This window comes from Triticum dicoccoides, chromosome 5B (assembly GCF_002162155.2).
Source record: "Triticum dicoccoides isolate Atlit2015 ecotype Zavitan chromosome 5B, WEW_v2.0, whole genome shotgun sequence".
Classification (NCBI taxonomy): Eukaryota; Viridiplantae; Streptophyta; class Magnoliopsida; order Poales; family Poaceae; genus Triticum; species Triticum dicoccoides.
In genome coordinates, this window is record NC_041389.1 from 273,344,051 (window position 1) to 273,357,935 (window position 13,885).

The window sequence follows — 13,885 nt, forward strand, 5'->3', positions numbered from 1 at the left end:
GGGATTTCAGGCAAGATGACCGCTACCCTGGATCTCACTACTATCATTGCTATGCTAGTTGCTTCGTTCTATCGCTATGATGCGTTACCTATCATTTGCTCTTCAAGCCTCCCAAATTGCCATGAACCTCTAACCTTTGACACCCTTCCTAGCAAACCGTTGTTTGGATATGTTACCGCTTTGCTCAGCCCCTCTTATAGCGTTGTTAGTTGCAGGTGAAGTTGAAGATTGCTACTTGGTGGACAGGGTTATGTTGGGATATCACAATATCTTTTATATTATTAATGCATCTATATATTTGGTAAAGGGTGGAAGGCTCGGCCTTATGCCTGGTGTTTTGTTCCACTCTTGCCGCCCTAGTTTCCGTCATACCGGTGTTATTTTCCCGGATTTTTTGCGTTCCTTACGCGGTCGGGTGATTTATGGGACCGCCCTAACAGTTCGCTTTGAATAAAACTTGTCCAGCAAGGCCCAACCTTGGTTTTACCATTTGCCTCACCACCACCTATACCCTTCCCTTGGGTCGGCCAACCCAAGGGTCATCTTTATTTTAGCCCCCCCGGGACAGTGCTTCCCTAAGTGCTGGTCTGAACCGGGCAGACTGCGGGGCCACCTCGGGGCAACTGGAGGTCTGGTTTTACTCGTAGGCTGACCTATCCGGTGTTGCCCTGAGAATGAGATATGTGCAGCTCCTATCGGGATTGTCGGCGCATCGGGCGGCTTTGCTGGTCTTGTTTTACCATTGTCGAAATGTCTTGTAAACCGGGATTCCGAGACTGATTGGGTCTTCCTGGGAGAAGGTATATCCTTCATTGATCGCGAGAGCTTATCATGGGCTAAGTTGGGACACCCCTGCAGGGTATAAACTTTCGAGAGCCATGCCCGCGGTTATGTGGCAGATGGGAATTTGTTAATGTCCGGTTGTAGATAACTTGACACTTGACTTAATTAAAACACATCAACCGCGTGTGTAGCCGTGATGGTCTCTTCTCAGCGGAGTCCGGGAAGTGAACACGGTTTCTGTGTTATGTCTGACGTAAGTAGGAGTTCAGGATCACCTCTTGATCATTACTAGCTTCACGACCATTCCTTTGTTTCTCTTCTCGCTCTCATTTGCGTATGTTAGCCACCATTTCATGCTTAGTCGCTGCTGCAACCTCACCACTTTACCCTTCCTTTCCCATTAAGCTTTGCTAGTCTTGATACCCATGGTAATGGGATTGCTGAGTCCTCGTGGGTCACAGATTACTACAACAACAGTTGCAGGTACAGGTTATGCGATGATCTTGACGCGAGCGCGATGTTTGCTCATTTTGGAGTTCTTCTTCTGCTTCTTCTTCGATCAGGGGATAGGTTCCAGGTCAGCAGCCTGGGCTAGCAGGGTGGATATTGTTTGAGCTTCTGTTTGTGTTTCATCCGTAGTCGGATGTTGCTCTTATGTATTATGTATTGTTGTATTCTTGTGGCATTGTGTGCCCTTTTGTATGTATCCCCATCTATTATGTAATGTTGATGTAATGATATCCACCTTGCAAAAGCGTTTCAATATGCGGGTCTATCCTTGGTGGAACCTTCGAGTTCCTTTTGGATAGGGTCGCATATTGGGCGTGACAAGTTGGTATTAGAGCCTCGACCGACCCTAGGAGCCCCCTTGATTGATCGTGTAGTTTGGCCGTTGTTGAGTCTAGAAGAAAACTGTTTTCTGAGTCTAGTTATATCGAAGAGTAGGAATTCTTTTTACTCCTCTGCCCCTTCGTCGCTCTGGTGAGGAATCTTGACGTACATGTTTTGAACTACCCCTCTTCCCCTTCAAATTTTTCCTTTAGGTTCACGCAGTTGGTTTTCCGATCATTGGTTCTCAGCTCTTTTCATCCGGTGCTTTTCTCGTCTAGTTGACTCGAACCTCTTTGTCTTTTGCGAGATCAATCCTCAGTTTTTTTTCCCACCCACCCACCCTTTTTCTTCTTGGAACCGGAGTCTGTAATCGAGTATCCATCCTACTCGTGCGAAGTCTTTGCCTTCTTTCCTCAATGATTTCAATCGGTGTTTTCTCTTCAAGATATTCGTCGATTTCCCCTTCCGAGTTTCTTTTGTTTTCCCGCCCTCCCACCCTTTTCTTCTCGGAGTCCGAGTCTCTCTCTACTATCTATTTCATTCGTGTGGAACCCTTCAGTCTTACTTCAATTATTTCAACCGATGAATTCTCGTTTTGTTCGTCATTCTTCATCTCTTTTTTCTTTCCGGTGGATTCAATTCAAGTTTTCCGGGTTGATCACATTCTTCTCCTTGGATCAGGTGTTTTCCCTGCTCGTTCGCCTCTCGCCAGTTTATCCTTCCGAAGTGTTGAAGACATCTCAAGAGATTCGTCTGTGTTCGAATTAATTCGAGGGTGTCACCTCATTCAAATAAGTGTTCCGGTGCATCATCTATCTCTTCAACAATCCTTTCCAACGGTGTTTTATATTAGTGGGCCCTAACCCACAGGTCTTTTCCCAGGATCTTACCTGACTCTTCTAATTTCCCCAGAGTTATTCTCAATTCTTTTCAAGTGTGACGTAAGAATGGATTTCATAAGTCAGATGCCTTTCCAAGATCGATTTCAAATCATTTTCATTGTTGGATCAACCTCTTTGCTTTTCATTCTCCTGGAGTATCTCAGTAATTTTGGTGGTGTTTCCCGTCGTTTTTTTTGAAGATCGAAGAAGAGTTTTTCCTCTAAATCTTGCCCGTTCTCTCGAAGTTTCGTGGTTGTAGCTTCATGTTATCATCTCGAATTATTCCATTTGTCAGATATTCCTTTTCTTACCCATCCGGAGTATTTCAGGAGTTGATTTCTGTTTCTTTTCACCGGAGGCCATCATTCCAGAAGTACTCTTCGTCCTCACATTCCAGTTATCATTCTCTATTTATCCCGGTGCTTCGTTCAAGTGTTCTTTAATCAGCTCATGATCTCTTTGTTCTTTTGCATCTAAATCCCTTCTAGCTTATTGGTTCTTCTAATTCTTCCCGGTGATTCATTCTCTTTCATCAGTCATTTCCAAATTCTTACAGTGGTTCGTTCAAGATTCTTTTCCTTGTTTATCATATTAATCCATTCGTTCTTTTCAAACCTACCGGTGGTTCATGAAGACCTTCTCAAGTTCACGATATGCCACTTCTCAATCCTTTTCAAGAAGAATAAGTAGTATGCAAAATCCATTGTTTGTCATCAATTTAATTTGATGAAGGATAAGCATACAATAAATCTTATTCTTATTTCATCCAAGTGAGTAATCCCTTCCTTCGGAGTTGTTCTTGAGCAATAAATTCTAGTTCCAAGTGTTTCATCTTTTCTTTGCCGGAGTTTCAAATTACCTCGGCCATCTCGTCGGAACCTCCATCTAAATCATCGCAGGGCCTTAATCTTATTCTTTCCATCCTTGAACGCTATCTCATCATCCTTTTGTCACCGGAGTTCTTCATGGTGGTTCTTCATGATTTAATTCATTCTTATAGAGTTAATCAAGATTTTGTTGGTGGAGTTTAAGTATCTTCTCTTCTCGCATCTCGAAGTGCAATTAATTCTTCATTTTCTTTTGAAGTGGAGTTTTGCATTTCTTCGTTCTTCTAAGCTATTCAATCTTTTCCGTTTGTGGCCGGTTATCACCTTATGAACTTGAGAGGTTACCTATAAGACCACAACAAGCTTATTCTTTTCGTTGTTGATTTTCTCAACAAATCCGTTCAAACCTTCCTACTAAAGATGCTTTCTATTTCATTCGTGGCACAAGTTGTCATTTTCTTCTTTGTTCTTTTCATTCTACTCTTTCAATTTTTTCCGGAGGTTTCGTGTCACGTCTTCATCAAGTATCATTCCATCCTCTCAAGCGCTTGTTCTTTTCCTCCATGTTCAGTCAGAGTTCTGCCTAAATTCTTCCAGACTTATTCCATTCTTATCTCGTTCTAATCGGAGTGGTTTCATAGTCTATCTGATTCCGTGAGCTTTCGATTCTCGTCATTCTCGTCGTTCCTCTCTTCTTCTTGAGTGCTCTCCATTGTTTGCTTCTTCTCTTGAGTTCTTGTTTCACCTCATCCATTTTCCCTTCCGTCTCCGTCCTAAGATCTCGGGACAAGATCTCTTGTTAGTGGAGGAGTGTTGTAACGCCCCGGATTCGATGCGCCAGGTGTCCGCCAGTTATTCGCTGTAGTTGCCTTGTCATTTGCTTGCGTGTTGCATTTTATCATGTCATCATGTGCATCTCATTTCGCATTCGTGTTCGTTTCATGCATCCGAGCCTTTTCCCCATTGTCCGTTTTGCCATCCGGCACTCCTATGTTCCCCGGCGTCCCCTTTTGTCTCCCGTTGTGAGCGGGTGTTAAACGTTCTCGGAATGGCCCGAGGTTTGCCAAGCGGCCTTGGTATAGCACCGGTAGACCGCCTGTCAAGTTCCGTGCCTTTTGGAGGTCGTTTGGTACTCCAACGGTTAACCGGGCAACCGTAAAAGCCTCTTTTGTCTTGCAGTCCAACACCCCTCAAAAGTGGCCCAAAACCCAGCAAACTCCCCTCTATGCTCTCAGTCGTTCGATCACGATCGTGTGGGCGAAAACCGCACCTCATTTGGACCCTCCTAGCTCCCTCTACCTATAAATTAGTCCCCCTCCCCCGAATTCGCGGTCTAACCCTAGCCTTCCTCTTCCTCGCGCCGCCGGACACGTCCGCCCGCAGCGGACATGTCCGTCGGACGCGTAGCTCCAGCCAATCAGGAGCCGCCACGTCGCCTCGCCGCCGCTCTCCTCCAACCCCCGCGCGCCACCTCACCCCGCCGGCCATCTCTCTCTCCTCCGCTCCGCCCGCGGGCCCGCGAAGCTCGACCGTGGCCCGCCCGGGCCCGAACCGCCGCCGCCGTAGGCCCGCGCCCCGCCGCGCCCGCATCGTGCGCTCGCCGGCGACCAGCGCTGCCGCCTGGCTTCCCGCGAGCTGCTCCGCCTTTCGAGCGCCTCGCGCCCCGTCGGCGCCCCTCCGCCGCAGGTCCTGTCCACCGGATCCCAGGACGCCGCCCTCGCCGTCTCCTCCTTCCTCCCCGTCTCACTTTCCCTCTCTCACCTGCAGCCATGGCTGCTGTCGTTCTCACAGGGCACCGCCGCCGCCGCCGCCATGCATGGTCGCCCCGCCCGTGAAGCTCCTCCACCGCTGGATCCGGTGCCCGGAGGCCCGATCCACCGGTTCCCGGCCTCCCTTGCCGCTGCTTTGCGCGGATCAGGAGGATCCGGTGAAGTCAACCGCTGTCGTCGTCGCCATGAACGCGCTCGGGAGCGAGCAGAGGAGCGGCTCCTCCCGTGCGCCGCTCGTGGACCCCGCGTGGGCCACCTCCTCTCCACAGGCCCAACCCAAGCCGGCCTGCCTCCTCCTCCTTCCTGGGCCAAGCCCATGGTGAGCCCCGCCTAGATCCCACGCCCGTGCGTCATTTTGTATCTGACGCTCACATATTTTTTCCCTGAAAAACTGCCAAGTCCCGAGATATTTGACATTATCATGCCATGTTCATCGCCTCATAATTTCATGCATACTGCTCCGTTTCGTGCGTGTAATATGTCAAATTGTTCGCCTCGACGAGTAATACATTTCATTCTATTGCGTCATGTTCATTTGAGTTCATCTTGATGCCCGAAATGCTGTTGGAAGAGTGCATGTTGATGTTAATCTGCTGGAACTGTTATAACTTGATGATGTCATTTTTGTTGCATTTGATGTGTGCATCTTATGAGCATGAGCTCTACATGTGTTTTGATCTATGCCATGCCATATTTCCAGTGGTGCCATCCATGTATTTTTGTGACTTGTGTGCTGAGTGCATCGAGCTTGTTAAGTAGGGGACTTGCTGTTGTTGTTTTCCTGATAGATTCTGTTATATTTTGTTGCTATGTAAACCTGCTGCTACAAGTCATTCCATGCATAATCTGGAGATGTTCACTAAGGATGTTTTGTTATACATGTATTTCTATATCCATTCATGCCCCTGGTTGCATTTATAGCCTACTATAACCTGTTGTTATCTTGCTCCAAAGTTGCTAAATAATGTTGCTGTCAACCTGTTAACATGAAGTTCAGTTTTGGCCATGTGCTTTTCTAGTGATCCATGCATCCTATGAACTTGTTCTTTCCATTCTTAGCTTCTTAAACATGTATTCTTGCTGTTGGCTGCCTTTCCATGCCATGTATTGCTCTGTGGTGAGTGGTTCAAGCTCACCAACATGCCTACTTATTGTTGTTCCTGCCATGTATGAATCTGTCATATAACTTGCCATGTTTACATGGGTGCCATCATATTTTCTGTGCCCTTTTGGCTCATGGTCAGTAAGGGACTTTTGTTCTATGCAATTAGTAGATTCATGACATGCCTTTGTTTGCCATGTTAAGTTCCTGTAACATGTTGTTTGATAGCTCTAAACATTGCAACCTGATGTTATTTCTGCAAAGTCTGAAACTGTTATTATTTGCAATCTTCCCATGTCCTTTTGAGCGTGATCTAGTGATTTCTGGAGATAGCTCAGTGTTCATGTTTTGTTATGCTTTACCTGTACTTCATGCCCATGCCCTTTGTTATTATGTTGGGGTGCTGTAGCTGGCTGTTTTGATGTTTGCAATATGCCTAGTTGCTGTTTTGGACAGATTGTTGTTATGACTTGTATAGAGTGTGTGTGTTGAACCGTTGCTCCGTTTTGAGTGTGCTCTATATGAAACTTGCTTGATTTTGCATGTAGTTTCATATTATCATGTTGCATCCTTGTTTTGAGGTGTTTGCTTGATGTTTGTTTGCATTCTGCATCAATGCCATGCTTAACTTGTTTTGCTCATATCTTCTAGGCCGTAGCTCCGAACTAAATGAACTTTATATGTAACTTGACTAAAATTTCGTGTAGATCATCTTGGTGCATCTTAACTTGCTGTTTAACAACTTGAACATAAGGTTTATTCAGTTCTGGACCAATTTCGAAATATGCATATGAGGACTTACCGGATTTGTTATATGTTGTTTCCGGCCTCATTTAAACTTGCCTTGATGTGTTGTTCTTGTTTGCATCATCTCTTGCCTTGAGTAGCTCCATCTAGCTTTCTCATGCATCATACTTGGTTGAGCATCATGTCTTGTCTATGTGTGGTGTGTTTACCATATTGTGTGCTTCTTCTCGATAGTTCCCGTTTCGTTGCGATCGTGAGGATTCGGTCGTCTACGCTTGGTTCGTCTTCGTGGCTTCATCTTCTTCATGGACTCGTTCTTCTTCCTTGCGGGATTTCAGGCAAGATGACCGCTACCCTGGATCTCACTACTATCATTGCTATGCTAGTTGCTTCGTTCTATTGCTATGATGCGTTACCTATCATTTGCTCTTCAAGCCTCCCAAATTGCCATGAACCTCTAACCTTTGACACCCTTCCTAGCAAACCGTTGTTTGGCTATGTTACTGCTTTGCTCAGACCCTCTTATAATGTTGTTAGTTGCAGGTGAAGTTGAAGATTGCTACTTGGTGGACATGGTTATGTTGGGATATCACAATATCTTTTATATTATTAATGCATCTATATATTTGGTAAAGGGTGGAAGGCTCGGCCTTATGCCTGTTGTTTTGTTCCACTCTTGCCGCCCGAGTTTCCGTCATACCGGTGTTATTTTCCCGGATTTTTGCGTTCCTTACGCGGTCGGGTGATTTATGGGACCCCCCCTGACAGTTCGCTTTGAATAAAACTTGTCCAGCAAGGCCCAACCTTGGTTTTACCATTTGCCTCACCACCACCTATACCCTTCCCTTGGGTCGGCCAACCCAAGGGTCATCTTTATTTTAGCCCCCCGAGCCAGTGCTTCTCTAAGTGCTGGTCTGAACCGGGCAGACTGCGGGGCCACCTCGGGACAACTGGAGGTCTGGTTTTACTCGTAGGCTGACCTATCCGGTGTTGCCCTGAGAATGAGATATGTGCAGCTCCTATCGAGATTGTCGGCGCATCGGGCGGCTTTGCTGGTCTTGTTTTAAAATTGTCGAAATGTCTTGTAAACCGGGATTCCGAGACTGATTGGGTCTTCCTGGGAGAAGGTATATCCTTCGTTGATCGCGAGAGCTTATCATGGGCTAAGTTGGGACACCCCTGCAGGGTATAAACTTTCGAGAGCCGTGCCCGCGGTTATGTGGCAGATGGGAATTTGTTAATGTCCGGTTGTAGATAACTTGACACTTGACTTAATTAAAACGCATCAACCGCGTGTGTAGCCGTGATGGTCTCTTCTCGGCGGAGTCCGGGAAGTGAACACGGTTTCTGTGTTATGTCTGACGTAAGTAGGAGTTGAGGATCACCTCTTGATCATTACTAGCTTCACGACCGTTCCTTTGTTTCTCTTCTCGCTCTCATTTGCGTATGTTAGCCACCATATCATGCTTAGTCGCTGCTGCAACCTCACCACTTTACCCTTCCTTTCCCATTAAGCTTTGCTAGTCTTGATACCCATGGTAATGGGATTGCTGAGTCCTCGTGGCTCATAGATTACTACAACAACAGTTGCAGGTACAGGTTATGCGATGATCTTGACGCGAGCGCGATGTTTGCTCGTTTTGGAGTTCTTCTTCTGCTTCTTCTTCGATCAGGGGATAGGTTCCAGGTCGGCAGCCTGGACTAGCAGGGTGGATATTGTTTGAGCTTCTGTTTGTGTTTCATCCATAGTCGGATGTTGCTCTTATGTATGATGTATTGTTGTATTCTTGTGGCATTCTGTGCCCTTTTGTATGTATCCCCATCTATTATGTAATGTTGATGTAATGATATCCACCTTGCAAAAGCGTTTCAATATGCGGGTCTATCCTTGGTGGAACCTTCGAGTTCCTTTTGGATAGGGTCGCATATTGGGCGTGACATCATAGGCCCGATGGCTCATTGGATCATCAAGAACGACATGGTCCAGGGTGAGACTTTTCTCCCCGGACAGATCTTCGTATTCGGCGGCTTTGCACTGCGGGCTAATTTGCTTGGCCATCTGGAGCAGATCAAAAGCTACGCCCCTGGCCATCAGGTCAGATTTGGAAGTTTGAACTACACGGCCGACATCCGCGGAGACTTGATCTTGGACGGATTCGAGCCACAGCCGAGGGCGCCGCACTGTCACGATGGGCATGATCTAGCTCTGCTGCTGGACAGTGCCCTGGAGGACGCACAAGAGTCTACTCTAACCCTTAACTCGGAGCCGACTGCGCCGATCGAGGACGGGTGGCTAGACACCGCCTCGGGGGCTGCTACCTCTACGGGGTGGAGCCGAATACCCACCCTGTCCCTTGTGAAGCTCGTGACTCCGAGGTGCCGGACTCCGAACCTCCCGCGCCCCTACCAATTGAATCCGATTGGGCGCCGATCATGGAGTTCACCACCGCGGACATCTCTCAGCACTCGCCTTTTGGCGACATCCTGAATTCGCTAAAGTATCTCTTGTTATCAGGAGAGCCCTGGCCGGACTACGGTCAGGACGGTTGGGATGCGGATGACGAAGAAATTAAAAACCCACCCACCACCCACTTTGTAGCCACTGTCGACGACCTAACTGACATGCTAGACTTCGACTCCGAAGACATCGACGGTATGGACGACGATGCCGGAGACGACCAAGAGCCAGCACCTACGGGGCACTGGAAAGCCACCTCGTCATACGACATATACATGGTGGACATCCCAAAGGATGGGAATGGCGATGGAACAGCGGAGGAAGACCCCTCCAAGAAACAGCCTAAGCGCCGGCGTCAGCAGCGCCGCTCTAAATCCCGCCACAGCAAGAATGGAGATTCCGGCACCGGAGACAATAACACCCCGGACAGTGCCAAAGACAATCCCCTCCAGCAAGATTCAGCACAGGAGGATGAAGAAGCCAGCCCTCATGAGAGAGCGGCAAACAAAGAGGTAGAGGATGATAATTACATGCCTCCCTCCGGAGACGAGGCAAGCCTCGACGACGATGAATTCGTCGTGCCTAAGGATCCCGTCGAACAAGAGCGTTTTAAACGCAAGCTTATGGCCACGGCAAGCAGCCTCAAGAAAAAGCAGCAACAGCTTAGAGCTGACCAAGATTTGCTAGCCGACAGATGGACTGAAGTCCTTGCGGCCGAAGAGTATGAACTCGAACGCCCCTCCAAAAGCTACCCCAAACGCAAGCTGCTGCCCCGATTAGAGGAGGAAGCATATAAACCTACATCACCAGCGCACAATACGGCCGACCGGCCACCTCGTGGCCGCGACAGAGAGGCCTCTAGGCCCTCCACTAAAGCCGTACCCCGGCATCGCTCGAAAAGTACAAAGCCACGGGGGAATGCGCCGGACTTGCGAGACATATTGGAGGATAAGGAAAGACAATCAAGATCGATCTATGGATCGCGTGGGCGCCCCATGATACGCGACGACAACCGTCGCGCCGGATACAGCAATTCCGGCCGGGCCGAACACATTAGACAAAGCTCGCTTGAGCTACGTCGTGATATAGCTCAATACAGAAGCGCCGCAAACCCACTATGCTTCACAGATGAAGTAATGGATCATCAAATCCCCGAAGGGTTCAAACCCGTAAACATTGAATCCTACGATGGCACAACAGACCTCGCGGTTTGGATCGAAGACTATCTCCTTCATATCCACATGGCTCGCGGGGATGATCTTCACGCCATCAAATACCTCCCACTCAAGCTTAAAGGCCTAGCTCGGCATTGGCTTAACAGCCTGCCAGCAGAATCAATTGGGTGTTGGGAGGACCTGGAAGCCACATTCCTTGATAACTTCCAGGGCACATATGTGCGACCACCAAACGCTGACGACCTAAGCCACATAATTCAGCAGGCAGACGAATCAGCCAGACAATTCTGGACACAGTTCTTAACCAAGAAAAATCAAATCATCGATTGTCCGGATGCGGAGGCCCTCGCAGCCTTCAAACACAACATCCGGGACGAGTGGCTTGCCCGGCACCTAGGACAGGAAAAGCTGGAATCCATGGCAGCCCTCACATCACTCATGACCCGTTTCTGCGCAGGAGAGGACAGCTGGCTAGCCTGCAATAACAACCTCAACAAAAATCCTGGCAGTCCGGATACCAAGGACCGCAATGGCAGGTCACATCGCAACAAGCACAAACGCCGCATTAACAGCGATAATACTAAGGATACGGCAGTCAACGCCGGATTCAGAGGCTCCAGACTGGGTCAGCGGAAAAATCCATTCAAAAGAACTACTCCTGGTCCGTCCAATTTGGACCGAATACTCGACCGCTCGTGCCAGATACACGGCACCCCGAAAAGCCAGCTAATCACACCAAGAGGGATTGTTGGGTATTTAAGCAGGCAGGCAAGTTAATTGCCGAAAACAATGACAAGGGGCTGCATAGTGATGACGAGGAAGAGACCTGACCGTCGACCAACAGAGGACAGAAGGGTTTCCCCCCACAAGTGCGGACGGTGAACATGATATACGCAACCCACATACCCAAAAGGGAGGGGAAGCGTGAACTCAGGGACGTATACGCGATGGAGCCAGTCGCCCCGAAGTTCAATCCATGGTCCTCCTGCCCGATCACTTTTGATCGAAGGGACCACCCCACCAGCATCCGCCATGGCGGGTTCGCTGCATTGGTCTAGACCCAATCGTCGATGGGTTTCACCTCACTAGAGTCCTGATGGACGGTGGCAGCAGCCTGAACCTGCTTTACCAGGATATAGTGCACAAGATGGGCATAGACCCCTCAAGGATTAAACCCACAAGGACGACCTTCAAAGGCGTCATACCAGGTGTAGAGGCCAATTGTACAGGCTCAGTTACACTGGAAGTGGTCTTCGGATCCCCGGATAACTTCCGAAGTGGTCCAGGACTCCCTCAATAGTTTGATCCCTGCCTCCGCTGACTCCCTCAGATACGAACTTGATATAGTTCCTTATGTTAAACATGAAATTGTTGCTATTGCACCCACACATGATAGTCCTATTATCTTTTTGAATTCTCCCTACTACACTATATCGGAGAAGTTTGCCCTTATTAAGGATTATATTGATGGGTTGCGTTTTACTACTACACATGATGATTTATAGATATAATATGCATGTGCTTGCTGCTCCTACTTGCAATTATTATGAGAGAGGAACTATATCTCCACCTCTCTATGTTTCCAATATGATAAAATTGCAAGAAACTGCTTATACTATGCATTGGCCTTTACTATGTGTACATGAATTGTTATTTTATGACATGCCGATGCATAGGAAGAGAGTTAGACTTCGTTGTTGCATGATATATGTTACTTTGTGCTACCTACTAAATTAAAAATCATTGTTAATTAAAATTGGCTTTGATATACCTTGGGATCCGGGTGGATCCATTACTTGAGCACTATATGCCTAGCTTAATGGCTTTAAAGAAAGCGCTGCCAGGGAGACAACCCGGAAGTTTTAGAGAGTCAGTTATTTCTGTTGAGTGCTTTTATATAGTCTAAAAAAAAGAAGGGACCCAAAACTTTTCAAAAAGGAAAGTGAAAGTGAGAAAGACAAGCATTGTTGAAGTGGGGGAGGTCCTTGAACTTTCTTCATGCTCACGGAAACTTTGTGAATCTTAACTAGAGAAACTTTTCATCAAAAATAATTATCCCCTTTTACAATTTCATTGTATTGTAAAAATAATATGCCAAGGTTTGCCTTTAGGATGTTTAGATTGCTTGTTGGTTTGTGCGGTGCAAGACAAAAACTTTGGATGTAGTGCGTGATTTTACATTTTTTACTGGAAAGTCAAACGGTTCTGAAACTTTTTGCACTGTCTTTATATACAAATTTTTTAGTTTGCATAATTTTGGCAGAATTTTTGGGGTAACAGAAGTATGGTGAATGTTCAGATTACTACAGACTGTCCTGTTTAAGACAGATTCTGTTTTTGATGCATAGTTTGCTTGTTTTGATGAAACTATAAATTTCTATCATTGGATTAAGCCATGGAAAATTTATATTACAGTAGCTAAACTGCAAAAACAAAATATGAATTGATTTGCAACAGTACTTAGAGTAGTGATTTGCTTTATTATACTACCGGATCTTACCGAGTTTTCTGTTGAGTTTTGTGTGGATGAAGTGTTTGAAGATCGAGGAGGTCTCGATATGAGGAACAGGAGGAGAGGTAAGAGCTCAAGCTTGGGGACGCCCAAGAACCCCAAGTAAATATTCAAGGAGACTAAATTGTCTAAGCTTGGGGATGCCCTGGAAGGCATCCCATCTTTCTTCAACAAGTATCGGTATGTTTTTGGATTCGTTTCGTTCATGCGATATGTGCAAATCTTGGAGCGTCTTTTGCATTTAGTTTTCACTTTTCTTTTATGCACCATGCTGGTATGAGATAGTTCTTGGTTGATTTATAGAATGCTCATTGCACTTCACTTATATCTTTTGAGTATGGCTTCATAGAATGCTTCATGTGCTTCACTTATATCATTTGAAGTTTGGATTGCCTATTTCTCTTCACATAGAAAACCGCCATTTGTAGAATTATCTTTTGCTTCACTTATATTTGTTAGAGCATGGGCATATCTTTTGTAGAAATAATTAAACTCTCTAGCTTCACTTATATCTATTTAGAGAGTTGACAGGAATTGGTCATTCACATGGTTAGTCATAAAATCCTACATAAAACTTGTAGATCACTGAATATGATATGTTTGATTCCTTGCAATAGTTTTGCGATATGAAGATGGTGATATTAGAGTCATGCTAGTGGGTAGTTGTGAATTGTAGAAATACTTGTGTTGAAGTTTGTGATTCCCGTAGCATGCATGTATGGTGAACCGTTATGTAACAAAGTTGGAGCATGATTTATTTATTGATTGTCTTCCTTATGAGTGGCGGTCGGGGACGAGCG